Here is a 12,972-nt window from a genome sequence, read left to right on the forward strand (position 1 = left end):
GATATTGGGTAGCAAATTATATACAGTCCATGGATAGGATATATAATTGATATGTTACCTTTAAGAGCTCGTAACGCATTTACTTTAGAGATATCTGCGCAGGAAATAGGTGTGACCAAAGTGCGCCCTCTTTCGCGAACAAAACAATCGATTTCGCGTTAGAGTATACGTCGGACATCGAGAGCCATGACGAGAAGACTGAAGGACGGCGTTTAGAGTAAACGTGGTGCACATCAGTGGGCGTTCGGACCACGTTTGTAACCTACTTGTCAAAGGTTATCAAAAGATGGACTGTACTGTACTGTACCTGGTGGCCAGTAACAATTATAGGTAATGATTCTGAATTTAATTTATTAATATTTAACACTTTAAATCAAGATTGAAAAAATCTTAGAAATTTCTTGATAATCCTAATTATCTTAAGTACTTCAGAAAGTTCACTTACACCGTGCTTGTTTCTGGCATTGTAGAATATTAATTTTAATACTGAAATAACTTTGAAGTATCAGTTTATTAAGTTATGTCACATATAAGCTAAGTAACGGATTCCTCAAACGTTACAGTATACTTGTATGTTATATGTCAATGATAATAAATTCTAGGTTTCTTCTATGATAGGTAATACTTGTTAAAGAATGATAAAGGTCAAAGAGCACAAATGATTCGTTTATTATACCAGAACATCTCACAGCAAGATCTTGTATCTTGAGGCTGGAACAGTGAATAATTGAAATTTGTTGGTTTCAGGTTTTCGCACAAAGCTACAAAAAGGCTATCTATACATTGTCATCCCAAATTTTCAGTTGATAGACAGCTAGCTAGTCAACACCACTCTTTTGCCAACTCTTGGTCTACTCTTGTCCAACTAGTAGGATATGACTGCCGCTCTTATAGCGCACTCACACCACCAAAGTCCGAGTGCTCTATCCATTAGAATATGCCTAGCCCAAATATTTGAAGCTTGAATTTTCTTGATAAACCTTTATTTTTGTTTTTATGTTAATTAAAACATCGATAGGCTAGTGTGCCGGATCCGAGGTTCTTTGGTTTGCGTATCGTTAACACACACACACACACATCACCAAAGTCCGAGTACTCTATCCATTTGAATATGCCTAGCCCAAATATTTGAAGCTTGAATTTTATTGATAAACCTTTATTTTTGTTTTTATGTTAATTAAAACATCGATAGGCTAGTGTGCCGGGTCCGAGGTTCTTTGGTTTGCGTATCGTTAACACACACACATCACACTCCGCACTTTACAGTCGTGGGACTATAATAAGAGTGAAGGTCAAATCGCACTATTAGGTCTGAAAAGATTAGTCCAAGAGTTGACGGTGGGTGGTTTAATAAGTTGCCTTCCCTCTAGTCTATCACTTCAAAATTAGGGACGGAAGAAGCGCAGATACCCTGGTGTAGCTTTATGCGAAATTCCACATAACAAACTTACATCGTGGAGATATAATAAAAACTTTGCTATCACAACTGTATTATCCTCTGTAACAACTAAACTTACATCGTGGGGATATAATTAAAACTTTGCTATCACAACTGTATTATCCTCTGTAACAACTTTTGCATCACGAGTACAACATGGTATCTTTCGACAACAAACTGTCACTTGGAGCACTTTAATGTGACATGCTACGATCTGATAATCAAACAAAAACGCACAAACATGTATTTGATGTGTATTTGCACGTCGTTTCGAAAATCCAAATGTGTTCATCTGTATGTTATCTACATCAAGATATATTCCAAAATAAAAATGTAATAAGTATAATTACTTTCAATACAATCAAAGAAAATACCATAGAATTCCTTATGTACGTGACTAAATTTCAGACCATTAAGATACAGTTGATTGTAATACTTTCCTGTTATAAATACTTTTAATTTTATTATGAAACTATAAATTTAGATAAAAAGTAGTTTTTTTTCTTTCACTGCATTTGTCACGATAAAAAAGAACAAAAAAGTTTGGGTTGAGGGTATGAAAGAAGTTTGATTGTTTTGATCATAGACATCTGAGTTTGAACGCCTTAAAAATCATTAATAATTGAAGATATTGTCCATTTTCGAAACGAATAACGTATGAAGTTAAAACATTTTAATTGTTCAACGTTCAAGATACAGTATATGACATGATAATTTATTTCAAATAAATAGAAAATAAACAGTAAGTGAGAAATATTCTAACTTGAAGATGAACCTTGATTTTAATTAGCTGACCTCGAAAGTTTGTAAGGATAAAAATACCAATGCCTTCAGACAGTAACATAAATAAATTAACTTTGAAATAGAACGTAATTAAATAAAAGCCTGTAAAATGTAAAAATAAATACGCGGCCAAAAGTTATTTGTTGTTATGATACCTATACAAATACATGCTTTCTGCCTTTCGTATAAACTTGGAGCTTGCATTTATCTAAACTGTTACGGGTCCCTAATGTAGTTCGAGAAAAGAAAAATAAGAAGCCGTTCACAATTTATTAAAAAAAAAGTAATACTGTTTTTCATATAAAGAACAACAGTCATTATTGGTCTAGCACGTGACTGAACCAAACAAATAGTATATTTCACTATGGATCAAGGTTGCACTATAATGAGTGCAAATATAAAATATATGATCATGCGTTATCTATTGTAATCAGTTCATTAACACCCAACGTTCCTTCTCACAACTATCTAATATGTGGGCGCAATTTGTGGTCAAACTTTTATTAGTTCAGAGTATTGAAATACCCTGTAACTGATTTACGTGTTTGCCAAACATATTTGACAAAACTTATCAAATTTTGCTAAATAATGTAATTTGCAATTATTTCTGGAGTCATATTTTCCACGTAGAACAACGTGGATTTTTTAATTCTAAATTTGAAAGTAAGATACCGGTGTCCTGCAAAGTTTTAATAAACCCCAAGCTACGCAATCGCAGTCCTCTTGCGACAACTTGCTGTATCTTAGTGTCACTGTATTGCATTATTGCCGCTGTATTAACACGCTGTTGTACAAAGAACATCACCATCATGGATCGTGCCTTGCAGGGAACTTGCAGTGCTGCCTATATCGTCATAAGCGAGTTTCATCACTGTGTATGATGGGCGCGGTTTGGCACAACCCCAAGTTACATTGGTGCAAGTTTCATAAGCGCATGATCAGGTTTTTCATGGGAATTCATGACTGTTGTAACGTTGTTCTTTAGTTGAGCTGGTTCTTTTGAACTATTTGTTGAAAATAAGACCAAGTCCAGTCTAAATAACGATAACAAAGTATTTTATTTCTTCTTTAAAGTTTCTACAAGCTGCCTTCAGTTGTACACTGTTATAACTTGTAGGCCTAAGTAAAGTTACAGATGTCGTTCAAACGGAAGCATCTTGTTAATGGTACTATGGCTATCGTAAAATATAAACCTACTTGTGCAATTTCACGACTAATCGCTCGAGTAAGTAAATATACGTGATAATCAACACTGAACCAAATATTTCACTAAAACGAAATATTACAATGAACTAAACTAGCTTGATGCTTCTCTGATTCAATGCTCGCCGATTCACGTATTTACAACGTAGCCTTGTTTCTAGACACTTCGCGAACTCTCTCGATCACTATCTTTCCGGTCGTTCTGTTAATAAGAGTTCTAGAACAAATGTAACTTAACTTGTCCTCTAGCAAACATCTAAATTAAAGCATTGAAAATATAACTTACAACAGTACCTTAAGTTTGCGAAAGTTTGTTTGTAAAGTGATGCACAAACATGGATTTTCACGACAAGGTTTTTCATACGGTGTTTCGCTCTTACAGACCAGCTTGCTACATGATAGATTCCTTGTATAAATCGAAATATATTTTAGTATTAGCTGGAGTACCCGTCCCCTGGACGGAAGTTATGTTAATTCATGATTAATGAAAGGTTATCTTAGGACATGAAAAGTTGCTTCCCTTATATGTAATTGTAAAAAACGCAAAAACGCCCATCAAAACTGCAAAATACAAATTATGAAACAGCAACTTTGTATGTATCTCCACATGAACCCAATAAACTTTCGCGCCAAATTTGATGAAGATCCATCAATAGGGGGCGAAGTAGTGGTAAAAAACGAGAAAATGCCCATAAAACCTGCAAAACGCAAAATGTAAAACTGAAAATTTCGCGCAAAGCTATACGAGGGCTATCTGCGCTAGCCATCCCTAATTTAGCAGTGATAGACGAGAGGGAAGGCAGTTAGTCATCACCACCCACCGTCAACTCATGGACTACTCTTTTACCAACGAATAGTGAGTGGGATTGACCGTAACATTATAACGCCCCTACAGCTGACAGGGCGATCCTGTTGGTGGGATGGGGATTCGAACCCGCGACCATCAGATTGCGAATAGAGTGCTCTAACAACCTGGCCATGGGCAGATTTTGACAAAATTGTTACGTTTCTAATTTTTCAAAAATATTTTGTGAGAAAGTATAAAATATACTTTAGGTAAGGACAAGAATCAGTTCGACTTCTCTTTCAAATTGCTTAAGCCATTCATACTGAATCCTTTACTGTTAGTTTATGTCAATCAAGTCAGTAACACCTATTCTCTTCCAATTAGCTCCTGTCAATCAAGCTAATCACATCAACTCTCTTACAGTTATCTAATGTCAACCAAGCCAATCACATTGAATATCTTCTAATTAACTCATATCAATCAAGCCAATCACATTGAATATCTTCCAGTTAACTCATATCAATCAAGCCAATCACATTGAATATCTTCTAATTAACTCATATCAATCAAGCCAATCACATTGAATATCTTCCAGTTAACTCATATCAATCAAGCCAATCACATTGAATATCTTCCAGTTAACTCATATCAATCAAGCCAATCACATTGAATATCTTCTAATTTACTCATATCAATCAAGCCAATCACATTGAATATCTTCCAGTTAACTCATATTCAATTCAACATTGAATATCTTCCAATTAACTCATATCAATCAAGTCAATCAATGTCTCTATTCTAATTAACTCATATCAATCAAGCCAATCACATTGAATATCTTCCAACGAACTCATATCAATGAAGCCAATCACTTTGAATATCTTTCAATGAACTCATATTCAATTCAACATTGAATATCTTCCAATTAACTCATACCAATCAAGTTAATCAACGTCTCTATTCCAGTTAGCTCATGTCAATCAAGCCAATTACATTGAATTTCTTCCAGTCAACTAGTTCGTGCCAATCAAGTCAATCACCGACAGTATTCCAGTTAGCTTCTGCCAATAAACCATCTATTATTTCGCTAAGTATGAAATTAAAGTATAAAAGGGATCTTATAAATACATTAATCACGGTTTTGTTGATCATTATTACGTAACGTCTTCTAAAGTTAAATTAACTAAGTCAAATATTTTAGGCAACATTGTCTGTCATCTTCAACGTTCCATCCAATAACACAAGCCTGCGATGGTTTTATTGTCTTGACATTTTACATGTTCTACAGTAATTCCTGTACGCTGAATCCGAAAATGATATCTATTTTCCTTCATCGCGTACAGATTTTTCACAAAATGTCATAACGCAATACATAAAAGAAATACCACAACACGTAGTTTTGACACTAAAAGATGTAGATTTCCCACAAAAATCAGGATGAATGAAGATGCATATTCGTTTGACACCAATGTCCTTCCCTTTTCTTCAGTTTGTTTGTATTTTTGTTAACAAATATAATAATAACAAAATATTCATTGTGATAAACAAAATAATAATTTGATCTAAGTAAGTGTTTTTTCTTCCCGATTTGTAAAAAATCCTTTAGTGATATAAAAAAATGACTATTATTTTCGAAATCTGCGTAGTTGAATTATGGAAAATCCGTTATTAAAACCAAAACAACTTTTCTGAACTTTATACTCGCAGGCCTGTGTTACGTAGTTAGTTAAAACTGCCACATCTGAGTTAGATATTCCAAGTGATGTCGCAACTAGTACTAGTCTAAACAGAAGGATTTGTTCTCACATACAATATGGCAATCAAAACAAGCAAAAAAAAAACACTATACCAAATAAGCTGAAAAAGATATTGTAAAAAGTTAAAGTTCGTCAGGCTTAACTGTTAAAATGAGAGAATGTACTAGAATGTAAAGATCTACGATTAGGAAATTTAGAGAGGATCTTTTTTAATCGCTCAGCTCCCACACATAGGTAAATTACTTGTTTCTAAAATAGCAAACTGGAATTTTATTCAAAATCAGGATCGAGCAATAAAACATTTAGTTCGAATTTGCTTTACAAGTGGAAAAAAATGCGCGGAAAAAGTATTTCGTTCTATATTTAATCCCTTCGTTAACTCAGTGGACTTGTAAAAAGGTATTTACTTATATGAGTTATATAATGTCTCCCCCCGTGGGCCAGTGGTAAGTGCACGCAATTATAATACTAAAATCCGGGGTTAGATTCCCAGCGGTGACGGAGCGCAGATAGCCCTAAAACAACACAAACAAATTATTTACTTTTCAATTCTGGTCTAATTTCGCCGCAAAGATTTTAACCCCGAAACGCTGAAGCATGAAGAAATGTACCTTTAATGGTACTTGTTGATACCTGGTAAGATAGTGATACTATTGTAACAGACGTTTCACCCTACTAATGAAACGTTTGTGAACCACCAAAGAAGAAAAATGTTTCCAGCGAACGGTCTTGTGATCTAACTACTGAACTACGAGATATTACCTTTAATATTTGGGCATACGTGTTTTTAATGATCTGACGAATCGTTAAACGTTTATCAAAATACTATTTTTCTGATTGTGTTATGGTTGTTGTTTATTATTAAGCACAAAGCTACACAAACGGTTATCTGTGATCTGCTCACCACGGGTATCGAAACCCGGTTTCTAACAATATAAGCCTACAGACATACCGCTGTGCCACTTGAGGGCAATATGTCTGTATTGGAAGACTATGTGTATGTAATAGTACTTTTAAATATTTCAATATTTATTGTTCCTTTGACTAGAAAATGTACCTTTTCTTACTGCACTGAATGAAAGATACATCACTCACTTATAACATTTTGTTTTACATACCAATTTAAATATAAGGTTGAAAGGTATTTTATTGAAACATTTCATACATAACAATAATTTGCAGAAATTGTGTGCCATGCGTTATCTTAAACAGTCGATGGAATTATTAAACGGAAAATTTGTTTCGTTAGACCATGGATTATTATCAGGTGAACTGATTTCTGCATAGGTATCAGATAGATCCGTCCGCTACTAACAACAGGGTTAACCAGAAAACTTGTGTAGTAGTCTGTGTTTAAAAACTTAATTGAGTTTTAATCGTGGATGAAAAAATAAAAAGATTGGTTAATTTCGATAAAAAATATATAAATAATTTTATCACAATATTCAAACAAACAGAAAAAGTCGATTATCTACAAAGTGATATCTAGTCTAACAGCTTTCTCTCTCTCTCTCTCTCTCAGAATTGATCTCGCGGAACTAAAACACGATGATCTCAAATTCGGTTTTTACTTGAATATCTTCTAGAACCAAGAAAGCGTGCTTGATTTCAACAAGTAAACTCAGTATATTTCTTCATTTGACTGCATCACCTCATTACTCTTGTTCTCTCACAGCATTCTCTGTTTGTAACATAAAGACATCATCCATTTGGACAACAAGGATATTATAGTCGGTGACTCTTTCAACATGGACGCACAATATTACTGTAATATCTTCTCGGCAAAATAAATATTGTCAGTTATAGAGAAGAAGCAATTAAATCAAGGTAACTTCAACAATATACACCAAAATTTCAAAAAAATTCTATATAACTGAAAGCAGGTACAAGACATTCGATATGCATACATAGCACATAGGTATATGCCCAATTGGTAAACTTAGAGGTACGACTTCATAACTAATTACTGTTAGATTATCGCTTTTCATATTTGGATCTGACGATTAAATTAAAAAATGCTATAATACAAAATTAGCAAGTTCATTGTCGTACTCTACATTTTAATGGCTTCTCATTATTATCTTTTAACTTAAAATATATACAATAAATTGAAAAAAAAGTGTTGAGAAATAGAATAAAAAAAGGCCGGTTGTATAATTATACTTGGTAAATTAGATTTAAACGACTTTTCAATAATTACTCTTAACCAAAAAAATCTTATCACGATCGGTTTTCTCTTAAATTTATCTACATTCTAACGTGTTCAATAGCATACTGAAAATCATAAGCCTCTCTGTGCTCGGGCTGTTATTGAGAGACATGTAATGGATAGATTAACATCTGATTAAAAAGACTTTCTTAGTTTTAATAAAAAAAAACTTTTTGTAAACTAACTCTTCAGATAATCTTTATAAAACCACAAGTTAAAATCCTAAACAAAAAAGTTTATTTTGATATAAAAAAATTTTGAGATAAAATTATGAAAGTGGAGTACTGGTGGATATCGAGTTTTCGCCTGTATGTTAAATATGGTACTTAAGAAAATTCACTCTGAACCTTAGACAACATATATCCTCATAAATGTTTTTTTAATGGTAATTAAGTTCTGAATTGACGTCAAAAATACTCGTAATGTGACCAAAAATAGTTTTACTTTGTCTAGTATATTTTTCATTTTGCAGTTCAATATTTTATTACAAATAAAGAAGAAATAATTTTATGTGAATATTTTCCTTTGTGCTAAATAAATCAAAGTTATTCCCATATAAGTATAGTACACACATTATCCACGAGCCAGTGTGGCCTAATGGTTAGCTTGCCGAACTGCGATCGAATTGTGCAAGGATCGAACATACGATGAGCTGCTGAACATGATCTGCACCTTCAAATGTTGGCGAGTAATAAAAGTGACAGTCGGTACTACTATTCGGTTGAGTGTAGCCGTGCTGAATGGTTGCCCCTCTTCTAATCAAGAGGTCAAAGATAGGGAATGCTGTGTCTAAATCTTGGGGTCTCTGACCTGGCCGTTTAGTCACGAAAGTACCGTTGAGGTGAAAATAGTAAAAATCGTTATTTATTTCAAGATCAAAACTTTATATATATATATATATATTTCAAGTTTATAAAGCAATAATTCAAATTACATGTATGTGTATTCACGATAATAAACAAACATCACTAACTGAGCCTGGCATGGCCTGATGTTTAGAGGGCTCGACCTACAACATGCTTACCTTTTCAGCTGTGGGGGCGTTATAATATGATGGTCAATCCCACTATTCGTTGGTAAAAGAGTAGCCCAAGAGTTGGCGATGGATAGTGTTGACTAGTTGCTATCCATATAGCCTATAACTGCTAACTTAAGAACAGCTTAACGCAGATAGCTCTCGTATAGCTTTTCGCGAAATTAAAAACAAAACAAAAAACTATCACTAACTGATTACGAATACATTATATAACAACCCTAGAAAAATCTTGATTCATTATTCTAGTTAATTGTCGCCCTTTATATTATTTGAAAATCCTAATATGGCGTTATTTACGTATAAACTCTATACTTAAATTTTAAGCTATTCCTGGGAAAACCTAGTGTTGTTGTTGTTGTTTTATAGTTAAGCACAAAGCTACACAAAGGGTTATCTGTGCTCTGCAAACCACGGGTATCGAAACCGGCTTCTAGCGGTATAAGTCCGAAGACATACCGCTGTGCCACTGGGGGCAAGCCTAGTGTAAATGGGAACTATCTTCTTGCTATGGTTGCATCATACAATTGTTAATAACAAAAAACGTAATTATTCAAAACTATTTATCTATAAATCTTTTTAAAACTTCAATTTTTTTAATTATGCACAAAGCTACACAAGGGCTGTCTGTGCTCTGCCCACCACTGGGATCGAAACCCGGTTTTTAGCGTTGTAAGTCCGCAGACATACCGCTGTACCACTGGAGGGCGACTGTTTATAATGGTTTAGAAAGAATAACATGTATTTTCACATTTACAAAAAATTATTAATGTTGTAACACTTTATTACCTTGGTACTTACAAGCACTTGACATGTGTAATATTATATTAATGATATCTGATTTATCTTTGAAGATGGATAATTTAATGTTTTATGCTTCTAAACAACTAACTTATTTTTAAACTTTCTTGTATATTACAGTAAAATCGTAGTTTATTTTTCCGTTCAAAAGTGCGATTTGCAATTCTTTAATTGAAAACATGATGACAGTTTTCTCTTTAGCTTCTGTATTAACTCATACAGGTCTTGAACAAACTAAAAGTTCGATATTTTGAAGGATGGGTGACGATTAAGTCATTTTTTTTTAATAATATATTTTTCCTATACTAAAGTCGTACCGGATATAATTTTTAAAATATCAAAGATCTTCCTAGTTGGGCTTTTTCAATTTTTTTTTTTCTGGTTGGTGGACCCGCGTGGCTTAATGTAATTAGGTGTCTAAGGACTCACGATTCGGGGCCAGTTGTTTAAAAACATTATTGCGCTATAAGAGTGACATTTAAATCCTACTATTCTGTCAGACAAAAGTAGCCCTACAGTTGGCGATGAGTGTTGTTGAATAGCTGCCTTCTTTCTAGTCTAGCAGTTCATAATTAGGGAGAGCTGTGCACAGATAATTAATGTTTTGTATTGCTTTGCGTGAAAATTCTGAAACAAACGAAACTGAAACCCTTGTTCGAACCCTACCTAAAAGTTTTTCATTTTCATTTCATTTCTCGTCTTGGTTTCGAAGTTTTCAAGTTTTGATTGACAGATTCTATGTTATTTTATTGTATATATTTTTTATACGTGACCCTGTAGGTTTTTTGGATTTCTTGGTATTCACAAATTAATTATTGATTCTCTCTAACGTCTGTTATATTTTTTATTCGAACTTGTTAATCTATACAAATTATTATTAGTTTTAATTGGTTGTCTTGTGTTTCTAGCTTTTATATCTTGCACATTTTGGTCTTGTTACTAAAGCTATTTCATTCCACACAGTTTTCAACTATAACTTTTTCATGCTCATATGCGCTTTTACTACTGTACCTCTAACTCCTTACAAACCCGAATATTTTTAGAAATGCCTTAAGATGCTAGTGACTTGCAGTCAACAACAGTATATTTGTACTGTCTGATTTTGATCAAATGCACGTTTTGCTACAATAACAATCTATATTTCAAGTGTTTTTCTATTACGTTGCTCACTTGAGATATTTATGTTACGAAAGGACCGTCGGTGCGTTATAAGAGTAACGAACAAATCTCACTATTCGATTAGAGTAGCCCAAGAGTTGAGAGTGAGTGTTAGTGTCTACCTGCCCTCCCTCTATCCCATCAGTTTATAATTAGGGACGACTATAACAGATAGCCATTGTGTATTTTTGCGCTAATATTCGAAACACACGAGAATATCTTAAGTTTGTTTGTTTGTTTTTGAATTTCGCGCAAAGCTACACGAGGGCTATCTGCGCTAGCCGTCCCTAATTTAAATAAATAGTAAAAGTAAAAGATGAAAAAAGATGTTATCAGTCTTTATTGCTGTCGTTTTTTAACATGTTAATGGTCAAAATTTGAGATAATCCAAACGTATTAAAAATACATTGAAAGAACTACCTTTTACACACTCACTGTCATCCTGTCTTGCCTAGCATTATGAAAAAATATGTATTGATCACAAGGCTGTTTTCACGAGAAAACAAAATGCTGTAAGAATATTCAAGAATGGGAACTTTTTTTGACAAAACATGAACGGTGATGTTTTTGCAATGTCTTTCTTATTATATGCGTATACTGTTTTGTAATTACAATAAAAACATTTATTAACTTGTTTCGTTGTTAAGCACAAAGACTGCCAATGGGCTATCTATTCTGTGTCCATCACAGGGGTCTAATATTGAATTATAGTATTTAAACCCCCAAACATACAGTTGAGACACCAAAAGGCTCTTCATTTTTTAAATGTTATTACATCATACTTTAACATCCAGTATAAGGCGCCGTTAAAGGGGTACTGTGGCGGAAGGGGCTTGATATAAATTTTCGTAAAGGTAAATGTCTTTTTTATTCTTGGTTTAATTCATCATTACTCTTGTTTAATTGAGTTTATTGAAGCAAGTTGCCATTAAAATGTACACTTCTTCCAAAGATATTAAAATTTGCAATATGTCTATGACTGAAACAAATAAAAAAAAAGCATGTAATTCAGTAATATGCGAACACAAACTGTTACTTTAACTAATAAAGAGAAAAATCTAAGGTATATTACTTAGAAATTATGTTCCAAAAACTGCGATTTAAGGAAAATTACAAGATTTTGTTACAACAGATAGTTTAAAATTAAATAAAACGAAGAAGCTACCAAGTAAAACATACAGACAGAAGAATGGTGTCATTCGAAATATTTCAACATTAAATCGATTGAAATTATTTACAGAAAAAAAGAGCAGAAATGCAGAAATATGTATGAAATTGGAACCAGTGATAAAAACTGTTCAAGGGCAGAAGTAAGAAGTTAACACATATGGAAGAATCTTAACAAAAAACCTGTGAACACGAACAAAGGTTGGATCGGAGAAATGAACATAAGCTGACGAAATTAAATTAAGCTTTTTCAGAAACAGTAGGAGAGACTTTTGTGTGGTCACGTGACTATGAAAAGTTTATGCATGCGAGTGTAAAAAAAAACATGAAAAAAAAGGCAGTGAGTCTACAACACTCTGGGGATGCTTTAAGGGGCAATATTGTAACAGTTGATAACATTATCTAAAAGGATCACAACATCACGGTTCGTCATTTAGTAACAATGAACAACGTTTGCGTTAAAGTTAAACAGGATAATGAACCTAAATATACAACCCTACTGAGTAAGAGGAATCTGGAAGATTTGTTATGAATTTCGCGCAAAGCTACACGAGGGCTATCTGCGCTAGCCGTCCCCAATTTAGCAGTGTAAGACTAGAGGGAAGGCAGCTAGTCATCACCACCCACCGCCAACTC

The 12,972-nt window shown here is 33.5% G+C and overlaps 1 protein-coding gene across 1 annotated transcript in view; it reads left to right on the top strand.

The window, feature by feature from the left end:
- Window positions 1-241: 241 nt before the first annotated feature.
- Window positions 242-12,972, top strand: part of LOC106460966 (metabotropic glutamate receptor-like) — a gene marked incomplete at its 3' end in the record, with an annotated part of 23,088 nt that continues 10,357 nt past the window's right edge. The window contains exon 1 of the mRNA XM_013920727.2: window positions 242-330. The remainder of the gene's footprint in view (window positions 331-12,972) is intronic.

This window comes from Limulus polyphemus, unplaced genomic scaffold (genome assembly GCF_000517525.1).
Source record: "Limulus polyphemus unplaced genomic scaffold, Limulus_polyphemus-2.1.2 Scaffold871, whole genome shotgun sequence".
Classification (NCBI taxonomy): domain Eukaryota; kingdom Metazoa; phylum Arthropoda; class Merostomata; order Xiphosura; family Limulidae; genus Limulus; species Limulus polyphemus.